This window comes from Microcebus murinus, chromosome 22 (genome assembly GCF_040939455.1).
Source record: "Microcebus murinus isolate Inina chromosome 22, M.murinus_Inina_mat1.0, whole genome shotgun sequence".
Lineage (NCBI taxonomy): Eukaryota > Metazoa > Chordata > Mammalia > Primates > Cheirogaleidae > Microcebus > Microcebus murinus.
The window spans coordinates 19,523,745-19,543,328 of record NC_134125.1 but is presented as its reverse complement, the minus strand read 5'-3'; the positions used below and the strand labels follow the sequence as shown (position 1 = coordinate 19,543,328).

Here is a 19,584-nt window from a genome sequence, read left to right as displayed (position 1 = left end):
CGGGGCCTCCCGCCCGAGCGAGCGCCTGGGCCCGGGCCGCGGCTGGGCTTTCGGCCCGCTGGGCTCCCAGCGGCCTCGTGGGCCCGTGCGAGTGTGCGTGCCGGCCATTGTGCACAGGCGTGTGTCTGCGTGTCAGTGTGCACCAGCGTGTGTGCATCGATCGTGGGGAAGGGGGGAGGGGACACTTTGCTTTTTGCGAGATTATTTCCTAATATGGCTCCTTTGTTGAGAACTCAAGAAAAAAAAAATGCAGTGGTTCTATCAAAATAAATTACTATTGGTCCCAGAAATAACGTTTCTAAATGTGGGGCTGGTTCCTACCCCAAGACGTTGAGGGAGAAAGACAGCTCTCTTCAAGTTGTTGGCAGCTGTACGTTTGACTAGGGCTCCCTTTTGCTAACTTGTCTGACTGCCCCTAACTATTAGGTGAACCCAGTGGTTCACTGCATAACAGGACTTTTTTTTTTAACTTCAAATACCTCATTTGGACATGGTTTTTATTGACATTCTTCTGAAGGAAAACATAGCGAACTGAATGTGCTGTGCCCCTCCCCAGCCGTGACCTGTCTCTGTTAGCAGCTGCCTGGTGTTTTATTTGAACTAGCTAAACTGACTCTTTCTTTGTGGCATGATGTGTGATACCGTGTTTTGCATCAGAGCTGAAATAGAAATCACATGTGGTGTGAAGTGCACGAGAAGATATTGTGCATTTGTTTTATTGCTCGAGAATCTAGCTCTAGCAATCCAGAATCTTCAGCATAGCCTGGTGAATTGATAGGTTTTCTTTGATACCTAATTGATGTGATTTTTGTCCTCTGATATTGTATCTTTTGTACCTCATTCTGAAGTCAAGAATCTCTCCTATATTAGTTATTATCATAGAGCTTCTTTCAGTGAGATTGGTTTCATTTACTTTGGTTGAGAGATCCATGTATTCCCCACCCCCATCTCCAACCCCTAGTAAAAACAGGATGGGGAAAACCCATAGAAGAAACCATATAATTACGCAATTTAAACAGATGCTGCATATTCCTAAAGTCCTCCATTTCTCCTATATTTGTAAATTGCATATTTATGAATAGTTTTAAGATGTCTGCAAACTGTACATTCATAAATGTCTGTTTTTTCTATTTTACCCAATATGCAGTAACTCATGTGGTTATGTCTGTGGAAACCCCTCTGGGTACTGGTATTGCTTGAACCACGGAAGTATTATTCTTGGCAGTCAGGTAGATTTCTGGACTCTGGAAGATTCTGTTTCAAGTGCTAGGATTCACTCTGCAGTATTTACTCACTCTGTGATGCTTAAATTGCTATACCAGAAGGTTGTATTTATTCACCGTATTTATAATCTCAAATCATCATTTTATAAGGATCTAGATATAATTCTGCAGAGTTCATAGAAGATTAAAAAATAAGCTGAGCCATTAAATATTGTATGATTACTTGGTAGTGGTTTGAGAACAATTCTTGCTTCTGCTACATTAGAAATGGAAGCTTCTTTGGAAGAGACCCCATATCCAACTCTGATAGGGCACCAATAAGTCTTTACAAAGATTAAGTTTATTTTCTTACTGTTGCCAGAATACTCATATGATCAGATCATTACCATGGTTTCTGACTGGGTCTGCTAGCACATTTGTAGTGGTACAGTCACATGTGATGTGTTTTTACCAAACTGTTTCATAAGAACCATTTACACTACAGATGAAAAGTAATACTGCATTGATGTGATTTTAACAAAGCTAGGAATATCATACACAGAATGCTGCCCCAAGCAGCATTTGTGGTAGGTTGTTATCATGATGTCCTGCCACTACTAGTTTTGGCTTTTCTAAATGCTAGGCTCACTGTAAGAGAGTGACTATAGGTTCTAGATCTCTTTGTTTCTAACTGAGCATGCAGCTGGAGTATATGATTGAAGGGAAGCTCTTTCCTCCTCTTTTCTCTGCTTACTTGCTAGGTTAAACTAAATTCTAAAACAAGCTTTTTAAAGATGTGAGCCTGGGGAATTCAATTAGAGTCTGCTACCTTTATACAAAGAAACCATCAGAATGAGATTAATCATGTTCTGCCCCCAGGACCAGTGTAGAGCTTTGGACTCAATCTTATAGAGCACAGTGGGTCTCCTACCAATTGCCATGTAATTGCCTTACAAAGAAAGATTCACAAGAATATACTTGTATCTCCAAACTCATCCAGTTGTATTAAATATATACAGCTTTTCCTATGTCAATCATACCTGAAGAAAGTGGCTTTAAAAAAAAAGCAAGATTCTGAGCAGTTGTCCTGATTTCATCACAGTAAGAATGGCATTTGATATCATACAAACAACAGCAACAATTTTTAAAGCATCTGCTCTACGCTAGTCATCTCTAATTAGTCTATATGCATTTATTTAATTCTTATCCAATAAGGTGGTACATGTTACAATTTGCCTTTTACAGGGAAGGAAACAGATTTGGAGAGGTGAAGTGACTTACCCAGAGTCACACAGCATGTTAGGGTCAGAGCTAAGAATATACCAGGCTTTATTTACTTGAAAAATGTGTTCTTTACCATTGTACTTGGGAACTTCAATGACCAGGACACTTTATCCAAGAAAGAAAGCTAAGAAGATCCCAATAAATGAAACTTAGGCCTAGCTTTGCTCTTTTACTTTTGGATACCAGCACCAGGATGCTCTTCTCCCCCTTGTTCTTTTCTTTTAAAGAAACAGTGATTTTACCTACCTCTGAATTTTTGGAGCTTTTGAAATACTTTGGATAGTCTTTTATAGATTGTAATCTTTTTATCTCTTTGTGCATATATCTCTATCTCTTTATGTATGTATCTAGCTTCATCATGATACTTTGAACTCCTAGAGTTCAGGAACCATGTCTCACATCTCTTTTTTGGTGCCAAGGGTAATATAGTTGCTCAAGAAGTATTAATATTTATTTGATGTAAAAGTAAATGAGTGATTATTTTATAAAACTTGCATTTTTAGACTTTCTTATATTTTAATTGATTGATAGATATTATACTGTAGTGGGTTACTAAAGAAAACCAGGGCCAGGATGATCGCTCACACCTGTAATCCTAGCTCTTTGGTAGGTCCAGGAGGGAGCATTGCTTGAGGCTAGGAGTTCCAGACCAGCCCAGGCAACACAGCAAGACTCTGTCTTTACTGTAAAGCAAGCAAACAAACAAAGTAATTAGCTGAGCATGGTGGCATATGCCTGTAGTCCTAGGTACTTGGGAGGCTGAAGTGGGAGGATCACTTGAGCTGGAGTTGGAGGTTATAGTGAGCTATGAGAATGCTGCTGCACCCCAGCCTAGGTGACAGAGTGAGATCTTGTCTCCTAAAAAACAAACAAAAAGAAAACAAAACCAGAATATTTTTTCACTCACTTCTAGTCTTTTGCAGACAATATCAGAATGAGGGCAGCTATACTCTCTGCAAAATCTTGAAATCTCATTGGAAGTCATGGTTAAGACACAGTACCAGGCTATGTAGGCAATGCTCCAGATCCAGTGTCATGATGCTTTTATTCACATAACATTACTGGCCTGGCTAAATATACTTTCCACTGTTTATACCTAAAGAGGTTATCATGCATCACATTATTTTTATCATGTGTTTGCAGAAACTATAGTAATTAAAATGCTCATCTCATAAGAACATGTTTGTTTACAGTTCTGAAGCTATTTCTACTCTTTAAAATCCAAAGATTAGTATCAGATAACACTATGTAAATAAGACTGCAGTCAAAACCTTCAGGAAAGCTGCTGCTGATTGGATTTTTTCATTGCTTATCTAATGTTATTTTACTGTTCACACATAATAAAAGATCATTAATAGGAATATGTCACATAAGCTACATTAATTATGTCATTTGAGAGTCATATGATATATTTATCTTGTTATACTTGTCACATTAATAAAATGTGAATCTGTCTTCTTAAATGACTTCTCTGATGGAGTTTCATTTAAAAAGCTTGTTTGGAAGCTCACTTGTGAGGATTATGTCTTGTAAATTTGTGTCTTGGAATAGCTTATTTTACAAAGGAATATGTTTCAAATCCCTACACTTTCCTTGTGATTAAGTATTTTGTTTCTGGAATGTAAAGCTAAATCTCAAATTTTAATACCAAATTACTTTAGTTACCTCTCTGGATCCTGTGCTAGTTGATACTATCATATTATTCATTTTGGGCCACAGTTTGTTTATTAATTAAAATTAGACTTAAAAAATAAGCATTATGGACAAGAGTAGTTATAAAGAGAAGTCTTAGAAATTTCATGATAAAGATCTTTCCACAAATCCATTCTGTAACACCATTCCCAGATCAGTGCAACGTAGAGATCCACGTTTTGGTTCTGGCACCTCTCTTGACTCAGGTCCTTAGGCAGGTCATTTAATCTTTCTTATTTGACTCCCAACTGTCATAGTATAGTACCTTATTATCACTTGCTGAATCTATTGCAAATGGCATCCTAATGACTTTTCTTTTTATGGTCTCTTTTTTTCCCCTTGTTTTCTTCCTTCTTATTTCTTCCAAGTAATTGTTTAAAAAGCACACATCTTCTTCTTAAAACTTTGTCTGTCTCTCCATTATCTAGTAGAGGTCTCCAAAGTAAACAAGTGCACCCTAGACTGAGGTAAGGGGTGCGTGGTTGCAAGAAAATAGTTTATGGGGAAATCTGAGAACTTCTGTTTTTATATATTTTTTAATGTGAAAGAATAAGAAATAAATTAAGCTTTCCTAATCTGATATGGTTTGTCCCTTGTGCTCTCATTTCTTCAGAAGCCAAAGTGATTCTTAGTGGTGCCCACTCGTTCAAATCAGTCATTTGTTCACTTCCAGTGTGTTGTGGTGTATTGTTTCCATCACAAAGATTTGCCTTAAGTGATTGATTTTATTAAAATTAAGATGAAAAAAGAAGACTATAGTATAGATTGTATAGTGATGAAGAAGATAGGCTCTAAAGCTAGATTGCTTGGGATTAAATTCCCACTCAGCCTCTTAGCAGCTGTGTAACCAAGCTACTTAACCCAGGGGTGGGGAACCTTGGAAGCCTGAATTAATTTAGCTGTAATTAAATAAGGCCACATTCAAGAAACTTCAATTAGATATACTGAAAAATGTACATTACTTTGTAAAAATCTACTATGTACTTAATTTCAAAACATGAAAACTATTTGTTAATTTTAAAACTAACTAACCTTTTTTTTTTTTTTTTTGAGACAGAGTTGTTGTTTTTTTTGAGACAGCTTGTTGACCAGGCTAGAGTGAGTGCCGTGGCGTCAGCCTAGCTCACAGCAACCTCAAACTCCTGGGCTCAAGCAATCCTTCTGCCTCAGCCTCCCGAGTAGCTGGGACTACAGGCATTCGCCACCATGCCCGGCTCATTTTCTATATATATTAGTTGGCCAATTAATTTCTTTCTATTTATAGTAGAGACGGGGTCTTGATCTTGCTCAGGCTGGTTTCGAACTCCTGACCTTGAGCAATCTGCCCGCCTCAGCCTCCCAGAGTGCTAGGATTACAGGCGTGAGCCACCGCACCGGCTAACTAACCTTTTAATGACTTTGTTGTGTATGCTCTTTGTTGGAAAGCATTTGAATATTTGGTTGCAGTATGGAGGCCGGCAGTTTCAGATCATTGTCTAGATGGGTATCCGTCATTTGTGACCTTAAGGGCAATTTGATTTGGGTTAGGTAGGAGAATATAGATTCACAGCAATAAGTGGTTGAACAGTAAGAAGGCATTTTTAAGGCATGTTGCCAAAGGTGTCTCTATTCTACTGGATTTTTCCATATTTCAATTGGATCTTTCTTAGCATCAAACAATGACTTTAGAATATCATCTGCTGAGAGCTCAGTTCCACCTGTAGTTCTTTAGGTGCCTTGGTGATATCAACTAGGTGAGGCAGAAATGCTGATTTGAGTGTGATGTCATGATTCTCAAAGTCAGTGAACCTTTCATTGTGTTCTCCAATTAATAGGTCTATAACAGCTGCATATTCATCAAATGGTTTTCATATATCATCCTGCTCATCAATGACCTTTGCTAACTGGGGAAAATGCTCATCTGAAATTTCCTTTTGAAGAAAAGTGTTTTGAAAAATGATAGGTTTTTTTTTAAATGCTTGGATTTTTTTGCCATATATCATATACAGACTTAGTTTTACCTTGCAAAGGAATATTAAGATTGTGTTGATTTGATGTGATATCACACAGAAATGCTGCATTCCTATAGAAATCTTCTTTCAATAATTCACATTGCTAATTCTGTCCTTCATAAAATTTAATTATCTGTTCTTGCAAAGATAAAACTTTGGCTAATACCTATACCTGCAATAGCTGATGCACTTTAGAATGATACAGCAAATCTCCACTGAATATCTCATCATTCAACTTTATTACAAAACAGGATGCTGTGTTGCATTTGCAGGAATATAGTTAGTGATACTTATAACTTGTTGCAAAGTGTCACTTAAAATAGTACCTTTACAACAGAGATTTTGCTGATGCAAGATACAATGAAAAGAAATGAAAACATCAGTATTTGTCAATACCTTTTTTATTTGTGCAATAAACCCTTCATGTTTTCCTGTCATAGAAGGTGCACTGTCTGTACATACACTTGCTAAATTTACCAAAGTCAGTCCAACTTCACGACATTTATCTTGAAAATTATTTTAAGATATCTATTTGCTATGTTCTGTTTTCAAGAGTGCCCAAAGTGATTAACTCTTTGTAGCAAAGAAAATCTTCTCTTATGACCTGAATGAAGTATAAAACCTGCACCCAGTCAGTAGTATCAGTTGATTCATCCGAAGTGATTGAATAATATATATTTTCCTTTTGAAGTATTGCATGAAGTTGTTCTGTTAAGTTGAAGGCTAATTCATGCTGCTGATCACCATGAGGCACTTGCTTGTACTTTGAAATGTCTTTGGGGTCTAAGCATCATAAAACTTTCAAAATTTCTGCATCACTGAATGGCTTACCTTTTTTCCTTGAACATGTAAGCTACTTCATAAGTTATTTCAGTGGCATTATTTCTGGGTCTTATTGCTGCTTGAAAGGACTGTCTTTGCTTTTGCTTTTCATCTTTTAATTTCTGCAATGCAACCTTTCACTTCTCTCCCTGTAATTTAAAATATTTGTGGTCGTTATGAGTGTTACAATGCTGATGAGCATTGAATTTCATTAATGTTGATATTGCAGAATCACAAAGCAAGCAAATCATCTTATCTTTAGCAGAAACAAGATAACATTGCAATTCCCAATCCTCATTTAAAAATCTGTTTTCTGCAGTGTTCTCTTGGTCTTCTTTGACATGATGGGCTGTTAAGCAGACAGAATGAAAAACACTGTTCAGGTGTGCAGCTATTCACAAATTCCACTTCCAAATGAAACACAATAGACTGTTGTCAAAAGCTGATAACAGAATGGCATCCTTGACCACCATAAACTCTTGCCAGCCAGCCTTGTGTGGTAGTGGTGACAGTCAGGCGGGGGAAGTTAGAACTAAATCATGAGTGTTGCAGGAGTCAATTTAGCTATTATGGCTTATGGTTCTATTTGTGCCAGTCAATCTGTGAGTATTATTTGGTTGAAACTTATTTTATTCTTTGGTATTTTAAATACATTCATTTTAAAAATAAAAATATAAAAGATGAACAAAAATATATTAATAAAACTAAAAGGATTTTTTCAGTAAAATTTGGATTCAGTCAAAGGGCCACACTTAAGGACCTAGGAGGCTGCAGGTTCCCCACCCCTGACTTAACCTCTCTGTGCTTCAGAGATCTCAGCTATTTAATGTGAATGGTAACTAGCTCTTAGTGTGACTTTGAAGGTCTAATGTAAAATGCTTACAAGAATGCCTGGCATATAAAAAGTGCTTAACACATTTTTCCTTATAGTTGGATGATATCCTACAGTTTAGCTGGACATGCCTCACCAGTTTTCTTTCCTCTGCCTAGAATATACTTCTTCTCAATATTCTTAACTTGCCTTCTTTTTGTTACTTGATATACCTTTAGAACTAGCTGAACCTTCTCCTTCTTAGTGAATCCTGCTATAAGCAGTTCTTCTGTTGCTGAGCATAGTTGGTTATACTCTCCTTTGACCATACTTGTGTAGGCCACAGTCATAGCCCTGTACTGTCACTGTCAGTATGTCTGTCTCTACCAGTTTGAGGTTTGGAGGGCACAGACATAGAAAAAGAGATGAATGAATGAATGTTGGAATGAGTTAATGCATTTATGGGATGAGATGCACAGTGATCTTCAAACAGTTGGCAAGATACTTTGACTTGCCTGTTATTGGAAATGCTTAGCTTGCAAATTTATCACTATCCATTTCTCACCCTCTCAGAACACTGTATTGAATATAAGTGAGGATGGCTCATTACTAATGAAGGTGGCTCATTAAAGAGATGATATGAGCTATGCACCTATTAAAAATAATGTCATACTTATAAGGTGGTAGTTGTGTAACATTGTGCTAGTACTAAATGCCACTGAGTTGAACACTTCAAAATGGTTAATTTTATGTTATATGAATTTCACCTCAACTAAAAGAGAAAAAAAGTTACAATTATTTGTGATATATCTCAAATATATATCACGACTAATCCCAAGACATCAGTATAGCAATACCATGGTTGTAAACTACCAGAATCAATCTTTATAACTTTTACCCCTAAATATTTTTTATTGTATAAAATTGGTAGGCAATAGTCGTCAATAGAAAACTACTTCCAGCAACATTTGAGAAACTAGGAATAGTTGATAGACCTGATAAGAAGTGAAGGAAGTCAATGATGAGGAAATCTGAGTTGGCACCTTTACTGTTCAGGAGCTAGCCAATAAACATTGCCAGTGTGAGAGGTACAGAGTTTAATTGGCCCACCTTCAAGAAAGGGCGCCAGCAGCCACCTTCATTTTGCTAGTCAGTCACAGTGATGACATGCTGTGGAAAACACAGCGGAAGCAAGAGAAAACCTGAAATCCCGGCTGGCCTTGTCAGCTTTAGCTTCCCCAGTGAATTCATTATATCATTAATAACAATGTATGTCTCAGCTTTAGGACTTTGCTTTTATTGATGTGCTAAAACCATGTCGTTTTATTGAAAGCTATAAAAATTATATCATTTAACGGACATTTTCAGGATTTATATGAAGCTTTTGTCCTCAACTTTCTGTTAGTCCACCCTTTTTAGGTTTTTGTAGCTAAGAGGAGTTCTCACATTATCACATGATTGAACCCTTTAACTGTATTCCTTTTTCAGCACACTTTGCCATTTAGAGTATCTGTTAGACTATTCTGTTATTGTTGTTTTGAATATTCAGTCCTTTTTGCATGTACTTTAAGTAAAGACATTGTATCCTTTGACTTACACCTTCTATGTAATAAACTTAGCATTTTTAGAAAGAGTACATGAAATAAGATTGACGGCAATTGTCGAAGCTGCATATAAGCTTTTTTTGCTGGTAGATATCTCTTAGTTTGAACGATTAAAGAATGAAATTTCTCTAGCTTATATCTGGTTATGCAAGCCAGTGTCTATTTGTGAATCCACCCATATTCCAGCATCATTTACTTTGTGGAAGGTAATATTTTAGATTTATGTCATGTTGGGGGCTGGTGGCTGAGACTTGTGGAAGCACAGATGTTGAGGCAAGTCTGAGTTATACGGAGCAGACCTGGTGAAGTTGGGAGCCATGAGGTCATTGTGGGAACTCATTGTGTTTGGACACATACTCTCCCAAACACCTGATATGTATATGTATATGTGTGTGTGTGTGTGTGTGTGTGTGTGTGTGTGTGTGTATATGTATTTGAACCTAGAAAGATATTAGGGGGGTAGGGAAGGAGGAAACTCAAAAGGAAAATTTGTTGCATACTTTCAAATAAGTTTGTTAGAATTCTATATTGGCATAACAACATTTATTAGATTATAAATAGTTTTTTATTGATAAATGATTCCTTATTCTGACATGTCCAATGTTGGTGTTCCTTGTTTTAAGGAAAATAAAAATATAATATTGTAAATTTGAAAATAGGCTAATTGCTAACTTGTTTTATTAAGTGAGAAGCTTGGATGTCCATATACTTACCTAGGCCATTAGTTCATTGCTCTGACAATAATTGTTAAGTGTATTTTGTATTTTTAGTATTTATAAATGAGCATAGATGGAATCCACATACACATTTTCAAGATTCTGCTAGATTTTGGTATCTGCGAAAAGCCAAGGCCAAGATCTATTAGATATTTTGGGAGCTGTGTTTGTGGAGCTGAGATTCTCAGACACAAATAAGATTGTTATGTTTTTGATTGAGGAATAGAAAGAAAATGTCACAGTGAATGATGGCAGACCCACAATCATTTAGGTAGAGTTTGGGTCTTTATTACTTAATAATTATTTTTTTTCCAATAGTGGGTGGACTGGAGAAAAAAATAAGATATAAGCCACTTTATTGCTAATAATTTTTATAAACATATTAGGTTGAACCATGTGAAATTGCTATGTGTGACCATCTTTGACCTATAAAAACAGAAATTTATTATGGTTCAACTAATATTTGTTAGGAGGGTAGGAATGGTGGTAATAAATATTGAAAATAAGACTAAAATGTGTTTGGGGGATGAATTTTAGTATTTCATGGTCACTATAGTGTCTATGGAAAATCATGACGCCAGTCTTTGATTTATCTGTGTTGTTCTTGTGAATTTCCTGGTAACTCACATTCATTAATTACCAGGCTTTTAAAAATTTCAACCATTTTTTAAATGTGAAATTTAAAAGATATATATATTTTGCCTTCTTAAGCAGAAGATACTAAGCATGATTTAACCTTCTCCTGATTACTCGGGATTATTATCACAAACATGCATTATTCTAGTGCTATACCACAGTAATCCTACAGGAGCTTTTAAGGAATGTAGAATTATTTATTCCTATACTGAATGACCATAGACTGATGTTTTGTTTCTTTTAATATAATTTTATGTCATCTTTCTACAGTTTTTATTTTTCTTTCCATGTTGCCCAAAATAATTCTATTAAATATCATGCAGATCTACCAATTATCTATTTATTAAACTAAGAAACCCAAAAAGCCCCAATTAAAGGAGCTGATGCTTTTAAAAATTTGACAAATCAAACCTGACTGTATCAATATTAAATTTATTGAAATATTTTAAAATTTAAGAAAGCTCAGTTTTTTAAAAAAGCTTTGACTTTTTTTCTCTTTATACTCTCTGGTTGTATGTTGTGTTTTAGATAGTTGAGATAGTTAAATAAGTAGCCTTTTGATAAGTGAGATATTATTTATTATGCTATTAATTAGCAAGAGTTAGCTATATTTATAGAGGATGCAATGTCACAGGGACTGAGACATGATGAATGAGTTGATAAATGCCACTGTAATTTTCCCTTTTCTGACTTTGCTTTGGTGTATCTGAGTTGGCTTTTTCTTTTTTTCAATAACTTGTTCAAATATATACACATAATTAAAAACCATGGCAGAAGGAACTAGTGTTAGTGGTTTATGTGAAGGGTAGAATTGCATATCCTAGGGAGTCTATGCAATTTCCTTTAAGAAGAAATGGCCAAGGTACCCACATTATTAATAAATAATTAATATTTACTTAAATATTAATTAGTTATATATTAATTAACTAACACATTATTTTTAGGGACACACATATTTGTTTTAAAACCCTTTTCATTTTAGCCTCACTTTTGCTAGACAGTATTTATACTACTTAGACTAAAACATTTTAAAAAAGGAAAAGACATTTAAGAAGCATTTAATTTTGCTGATTAGGAAGCCAGTTAGAGGAAGGGTAAATTGAGTCCTTCAGGATCACATAGCTATTCAGAGACTGGCCCTTGACCTGGATACTCTAAAGAAAGACCATACCTACTGGGCTGCTCTTCTTCTACTTCTCCAGGAGTTTGGAATCTAGGGTTGGGTTTGTTTATGAGAAAATAGAGTTATATAGATGGTACATTTTGAAGACACCAAAAAATTTATTTGCTTTTATACATATTTTCTATAACTTATTTTTCTGAAATTCCTTTGTGCTAAAGATTTAAAAAGCCACAGTAAAATGCAAATATGATAGTAGCATTTGTGTGCTGTTGTTTAGTTTTGCTGGCCTGTCACCCAGCAAGACCTTGAGAAATGGGATCCATATAATCACTCGATGTAGTTGGTAGGGAAGATTCATTTTCATTTCATTTTCATGAGGACCATAGTGACTGAGAGTCCTGTTTTGAGGTGGAGATGGGGCCACTTTGGTGGGGAATCTATGTAGCCAAGAAAATATGAAGGCAATTTGTACTTTTAGGGGACAAGAGAAGAAGGTAGTTAGGAGTGGAGATAGAGGATGTTGACTACGAACTTCACATAGTTTCAAGGGAGGACCAGCTCTAGGTAAGTGTAGATGATACAAAATGACCAAGAGTAAGGAACCCAAAATTAATAGTTACTATCAATAAAGGAAGACTATCGTGTGAAAAATAAACAGTTTATATCAGTTTACAAAATACAAAATAGACCTCATTGATAAGTAAATCATCTGAATATACTTGTCATTATTCTGATTTTTTCTGATACTAGTTGTGGTTCTCAAATTTTAATGAACCATGTAAATGCTATCCCATTTATAGTGGTCATGAAATAATTTCGAAAAACTAGGTTATTTATTATAGAACCAGTGTTTCTAGTAAACTGTAACTGTAGGCAAATTATTTGTGTTAATTTGAGTAGAATTCTATGATGTTATTTTTCAAAGTGAATCTTTGCATTGCCTCGTACTGGAGTAAGAATGAATGAGAATGTAAAAGTCCTTAAAGCTAATTTTTTTTTTTTTTTTTTTTTTTTTGAGAGATAGGGTCTTGCTCTGTCACCCAAGCTGGAGAGCAGTGGTGCAATCATAGCTCACTGCTGCCTCAAACATTTTTGGCTTAAATGATGCTCTTGGCTCAGCCTCCTGAGTAGCTGGGGCTACAGTTGTGCACCACCATGCTCAGCTAACTTTTAAAATTTTTGAGGAGACAGGGTCTTGCTACATTGCTCAAGCTGGTCTTGAACTCCTGGCAACAAGCAATCCTTGCACCTCGGCCTCCCAGAGTGCTGGGATTATAGGGTGAACAACCATGCCTGCTCTAATTTTTAAAGTATTATAAATCTATAGGCTATATTGCTGATATTTAAACATTGATTAAAACAGGATGAAAATATGGAGAAACTGAGTACATTCTTTATCTTTTTTTTTTTAATTTAAGCACAAAAATTCTAACCTTAAGAGATAACAGTTAAAGGAGGGATCTTAAATTATAGGTTATTGACTATGTGTAATTATATAAACAGGTAGAGTTAACATTTATACTGAACAAATAAACTACAGAAAGATTAATAGGCACAGAGGTTATAATCTCACCATGGGGGAGTTTTAAATATTAATATAAAAATGTATAGTTTTTGTTAAATAAAACCAGATATTTGTTTAGAATTTAAGATATATTTTAAATTCCTTAATAGACTCTGTAGCCATTTTAGAGACTGTTTAAATATATGCTTCTAAATGGGAATAATTTCAAAAATCAAATTTATTTTAAATGATCATACTATTAAACATTTACTGTAGTTGCAGGAGATGCAAATATGAATAAAATACATTTCTCAGCGTACAGTCTAGAAGAGAGGATAAGGCAAGTGCACAAATGTGAAGTGGCATATGTTAAGTATCACAAGAGAGGCTGAAAGAGTTCTCTGGAGAGTGAGTAAAGGAAGAGGTCACAGTTGAGTTGGGTGGGAGAAAAGGAAGGGTTTGGAGTTGGGGGTAGGAATGAGTAGAACAATAGGGTCTTCATCATAGAATAGCATTTCAAGTAGACTTGAAGGGTGGGCTGATTTTTACCAGGCAAAGATGGGAAGGCCATTCCAGGCAGCAAGAATAGGAAAGGTAAGCACTGGGCATGTTTTTTTACAATGGTAAGGGATTTCAGTTTGGCTAGAGAATAGACTTCAAATGCCAGCTGAAATCCAGACGGTAATTGGCTCCAAAGATGATGAAATTGGGTTTTACATGCTTATTCTCCTCTTGATGTTCAATGAGTAACTGGTTTTTCTCACATTTTCTTATTAAAGGAAAATGAAAAACTGAGTAGGCTGCAAATGATGGGATTTTATTTGGCTCTGCAAGGATTTTTATAAATACTACAGCAGCTGTTTACATGTTTTTCATGATTGCCCTATGCATATCAGAATGATTCTCCCCATTGTTTCATGCACACATTTGACTCAAGTTTATCTTTGAATGTTTGCCATTCTCATTTTGTTTCTACTCCATTGGGTAATATTAGTTACCTGATGAAGGGAATATCATACATTTGGAATTCCAAGCTCTTCCAACTTCAGAATGCCATCTCTTTACATATATTATGTAGTCCAGCTAAACAATCAGTTTGAGATCTGTAGCACAATTCACAAAGCAACAATCTCTCCTGTATTTCCAAATAAAGTATTTCAAGGGAATGATATTTGCAGAATGTGCTATAGTGGTAAATTTAGAGAGTACAAGATAATTACTTGTAATTATGGCAATTTCTGTAAGGGAAATCATCTTAATTTGTTCCCACTAAGAAATAGAATTGCTCTACTCATAGCATTTGAATCTTTTTAGGAGATTAATGCTGTGTGCCTTCATTACTTTGAATGGACATTACAGCTTTTCACTACATCTGAAATTACCCCTTTAATTCACGCTTCTGTTTGAATTTCTGTTAAATGCAGTCTTCACTTAAAAAAAAATCATATTCCAGAGCCCTTGTTGGATAGAACTTACATATCCATCCTAAGCAAATTGTAAAAGAGTAATACATCTTTACTAGGAGAATAAACCTACAAAGAAGTCATAGTCTGGATGGTGAAAAGTCTTTAACTCATACTTGGAGCATTCTCTTGTCATGCTATTCCCTGAAGATTTTAAAATTAGATGGCCTTTAGGCTGATGGATAATTGCTGTGGCTTAAAAGGAATGCTGTGTCTCTGGGCATTTTTGTGAAAACAGAATTCTGACTGCTTTTTTTATTTTTAAGTATTTAATTATACCATCTGGGAAAGGTAACCCATATGCAGGTTAAGAAAGAAATTGGAGTGGGAAGAATAGGTTTACAATAGAATATAATTAATAGGAAAGAATATTGAAAAAAATGATGGACACATGTCTAGATAGGTGACAAAGGTGCTAAGTTTAGAAAGTTAACTTCTTGTTGGACTATGATTGTCTGCAAAAATAAATGATTTTAGACTTTAGAGCTGTTGAGGTTGTTTAAAAAATTCTGAGTTTTTGCAGTTAGCACCTATTTCTTCATATTATATAGGAATTTCTCTTGGCTGCAGTGAGTTGAGGCGAGTGCCTTAGTGCTAGAATTTCTCTCTCCCCTGATGCCAAGTGCAGTGCTCTGCATTGTGAAGATGCTTCTGCACTGGAGGTCTGGGAGAGGGGAAGGTAGCTTTGGCCATCGCTTCTCAGTAGCAATCAGAAGCAACACTGCTCTGGGCTCAGACCTAGTTGGCGGCCACATGGCCAAACACACCAAGAAGATTGGAATTGTGGGTAAATACAGGGCTGCTATGGTGCCTCCTGAGGAAAATGGTGGAGAAAATTGAAATCAGCCAGTATGCCAACTCCTTGTGCTCTTTCTGTGGCAAAACTGAGATGAAGAGGTGAGCTGTGGGGATCTGGCCCTGTGGTTCCTGCATGAAAACAGCCACTGGTGGTGCCTGGACCTACACCACTACTTCTGTCACAGTAAAGTCCCCCATCAGAAGACTGAAGGAATTGAAAGACCAGTAGAAGCTCCACCTTTTCAGACATCACTACCCTACGATAAATGGGTTAATTTATGTAACAACAACAACAAAAAGCAATACTTGAGTACAGAAGCAGTGCTTGAGTATAGCATCTTTTAGTTAGGAACAGTCAGAGATAGTGAGACACACAACCTACAAGTGACTCTAGCTGTTTTTTGATTTTAAAGTGTCTTGTTCCTTCTACTAAGGTCTAAACTTATAGTTAAACTTGGATTAATTGATTGAATAATTATTTCAATATTCATTTATCGAGGGCCTACTATGTGCCAAGTGCTGTCTATTTATATCATAATGAGGAAAATTGAATAACACTAATGGTGACTCCATTATTTCAAAACTTGGGATATCGGTTTACCCAAAAATGTTTGCTGAATTTAAGAGAACCAACTAATTTACTAACTATAAGTTCTTTAATGATTTATGAAGTGTTAGACCTTGGGGAAGCAGATTCAGATATGATTCCTGTTCTCAATGAACTTACAGCGTAGACAGGAAGTCAGATGAGAAAATGAATTATTGCAATACAGTGTGATAATGGTGGTACCACATACGGGGGGTTATGGGAACACTGAAAAGCAGGAGAAAGCCGGAAGGGGAGGGGATATGAACTAAGCAATGAACTATGTGTAGAAGTTGTCTAGATTAATAATCACCACACATTTCCATAGTATAGACTTTCTTATTGTGTATCCCTTTATTTTAATTAGAGTGATTTTTTAAAAGTGAAAGAATTTGCCATTCCAAATTCATTTATTATTTTCATGGACTCATATTGTTGTTTGGAACTTGATATCTTCTTAAATACTTTTGTAAGATAAATGTGCATTTCCTACATATTCACCTCTGATTAGTTTTCACAGTTGGATTCTTAATAAGTGAGTACTACTTCATACTTTTTTTTTTTTTTGCCTTGTGGCATGATATCTTCCTTTTCCCCAGTATTTTAATATATAGACCTTTTGAATGTATTATATCTATGTTAATTTGTTTTCCCTTGATTTTTTTAATTGAGAAAGGCAGTTCTTAAAATATGTTCCATAGGATTTATTTAGGGAAAAAAAATTCAATAGATAAAGTTTAGAAGACATGTACCTACTGTCCCCTTCTTGGTGATTCATTTGGTACTTTGTGAGGGTTCTGAGAAGCCCTACAAATAAAAAAAGGAAGGAAGAAGGGAAGGGAAGAGAATGTTTTTACCTTTATTTAATGAAATATTTCCCTAATACTTATACTTTTTTTTTTGATAACATGAAAATTTATTTGTTTTCAGAATTGCTTTCTTAACGTATCTTTGTTTTTGGATTAGATATAAAAATTGATATACATAGTCAATATGGAAATATTCTTTTCCTCTTATGGTTGAAACTATTAATAATTGGAAGAAAATAAAGGAGGCAAGAGAAGGAAATAAAGGTGAAGGCTATAGGGACAGAGATGAAAGAAAAATATTGGTAGCAGCAGAAAGATAAAAAGAAAATGTATCTTGTAAAAGCACAAAATGTTATTAAAATGTGACATGGTGAAATCCATTTATCAGTTTCCTGGATTTAATATTTCCCCAGAGACATGAAAATATTGCTAAGTGCCAAAGTATTTTTCTCACATTTAATTTTTTACAGTGCTTAAAACATTTCCCTACTGTTTTTCCTGAAAAATATTATCTGTGAGTTTCACTTTATTATTAAAGGACTAAAATTTTTAACAATATAAAGTTAGATAAGAGGGCATTAGTTCCCTTGGCAAATTTCACAATTGGGAAAACATTTTTCCTTCCTGACTGTTCAGGGGCAGATAAGTTTGAGGTGACATGAAAAGAATCTCCAAGGGTGATGCTGCCTGAGATAGTGTGAACTACAGTTCTACAGTACTAGAGCATCTTTTAGGTCTTGAATGAAGGTATGAATTTTTGTTTGTTTATATTTTTTATAGGGTGCAAGCAATTATTCTTTTGGACCTCTACTGTGAAAAAAGGCTGTTTTCTGAATTTGATTAGAGGGGAGGTCAGGGAGGGCCACTGAGTATATCAACCCTTGTCTTGCTACTGTAGTGTAGATAAGTAGTATAGATAAGTCTTGTCAAAATATTCTAGTTAGTTATTGCATGGTAAATCACCAACTGGTCCCCTTACATCCAAGCAGCCTTAGGAAGTAGGAAGTAAGAAACTTGGGAAGTTGTACAGGTCCTGTGTGGTTAGAATGTAGCTATTTAAGATAGAATGGCTTGATCCAACTCCTAGGGCAAACCAACTAACCATTTGAAGACAGATTGCTGACTCTGTGTGTGTGTGTTTGTGTGTGTGTGTGTGTGTGTGTGTGTGTGTGTGTGTGTGTGTAATATTCTCAGCTTAGTTTTGTTAACCTAGGTATTTTAAGTCTTTGTGAAAATGTTACCAGCTATACTGAAGAGAACCAAAAGGAAGGTTTCATTGTTGTTTTCCTCTACTCCCACTAGGTTGGGTCACTCAATGAACAAATGTTTAGCAAGCGACTATTGAATTTTGATGAGGAAAGTAACATGCCTCTAGGAGCTAGTGAGATGGTGACAGCCACTATCAAAGTAAATGGACCCCAGGGGAAAGCAAGACTGAGCAGATATTTTTGGGCTCTATTTCAGTGAGGAGGAGTTTCCCTTACTGTGTCCCCAGTGTTCCTCAACCCATCACAACTTGCCCACATTGAGCTCATTCTTCAAAGCCTTCCCCAAACCTTCTCTCCATGAGGCTCTTCCAGATCAACCAAGTTAGAATGAATCCCTTCTTTTACTGTACTTTTTTATTCTCATTAGAGCAGTTATTGCAGTTTGATTAATTGATCAATGAATTGATTGATTGGTTTATTTGTTCAGTATGTATTCATTACATACAATATATCTGCCAATCAATATATCGGGGAGAGTGCTGATGAGTACACCTCCATCCTTGTCTTCAAGGAATTAACTGTGCACTCCTTTTGCTAGTTTATATTGGTTTCTCCCACTTGATCTTAAATCCCAAAGGGCAGCGATGGGCTCTTATTTATCTTCTGCCATGTGCCTAGCATAGTGCCTGACTTGTAAAAGGCATTCAGCAAGTGCTTTTGAATATAATGACTTTGTTTTTGTTTCTGACACATGCAGAATTAAAGACTCCTAGATACTGGCTCATTATAATTGAAAATTGTATAACAGGTTTATACTGGAGGAAAACAGTGTTATAACAGGTTATATTAAATGACACATCCAGCGTATTTAGTAATCCAGTAACAGATGAATTCATATTCTGATACTTTTTATGTTAGCTTGCAAGCCACTGAACTATTGTGCCTTACTTTAGCTTATTTTAGATAAAACAAATAACTAAAGAACTGTGTTTTCAAAATATAATTTGTAGAGAAACAAAGGGTTGGATCTTTGTTTATATGTACAATGATTTAGTAAGCAATAGAGTCAGATGTCAAAAGGCTTTTAGGTCACTGGTGAGTAGCATTGTGGTTTATTATTTACCTTTTGCCTACCACAAATGTTCTTCTAATCCAAGAACCCAGCGTAAATGTTTGCTGAGAGTCTCTACAATGCCTAAACAATGAAATAGTCACATGCTTTAGCGGTAGCAAAGTTGAATGGCAAACAGCTGCCAGCAGCCATTCCTTACTGATCTAATCCAGGAGGTTTGTGAAAAGGGAACATATGGATAGGGGCTAACTGGAAATTAGCAA

At 35.6% G+C, this 19,584-nt stretch overlaps 1 protein-coding gene and 1 pseudogene across 2 annotated transcripts in view; both read left to right on the top strand.

The window, feature by feature from the left end:
* TTC28 (tetratricopeptide repeat domain 28) overlaps positions 1-19,584 on the top strand; it is a 623,216-nt gene that overhangs the window by 206,084 nt on the left and 397,548 nt on the right. The window lies entirely within an intron of this gene.
* LOC142863480 (large ribosomal subunit protein eL43-like) overlaps positions 82-19,584 on the top strand; it is a 41,727-nt pseudogene continuing 22,224 nt past the window's right edge.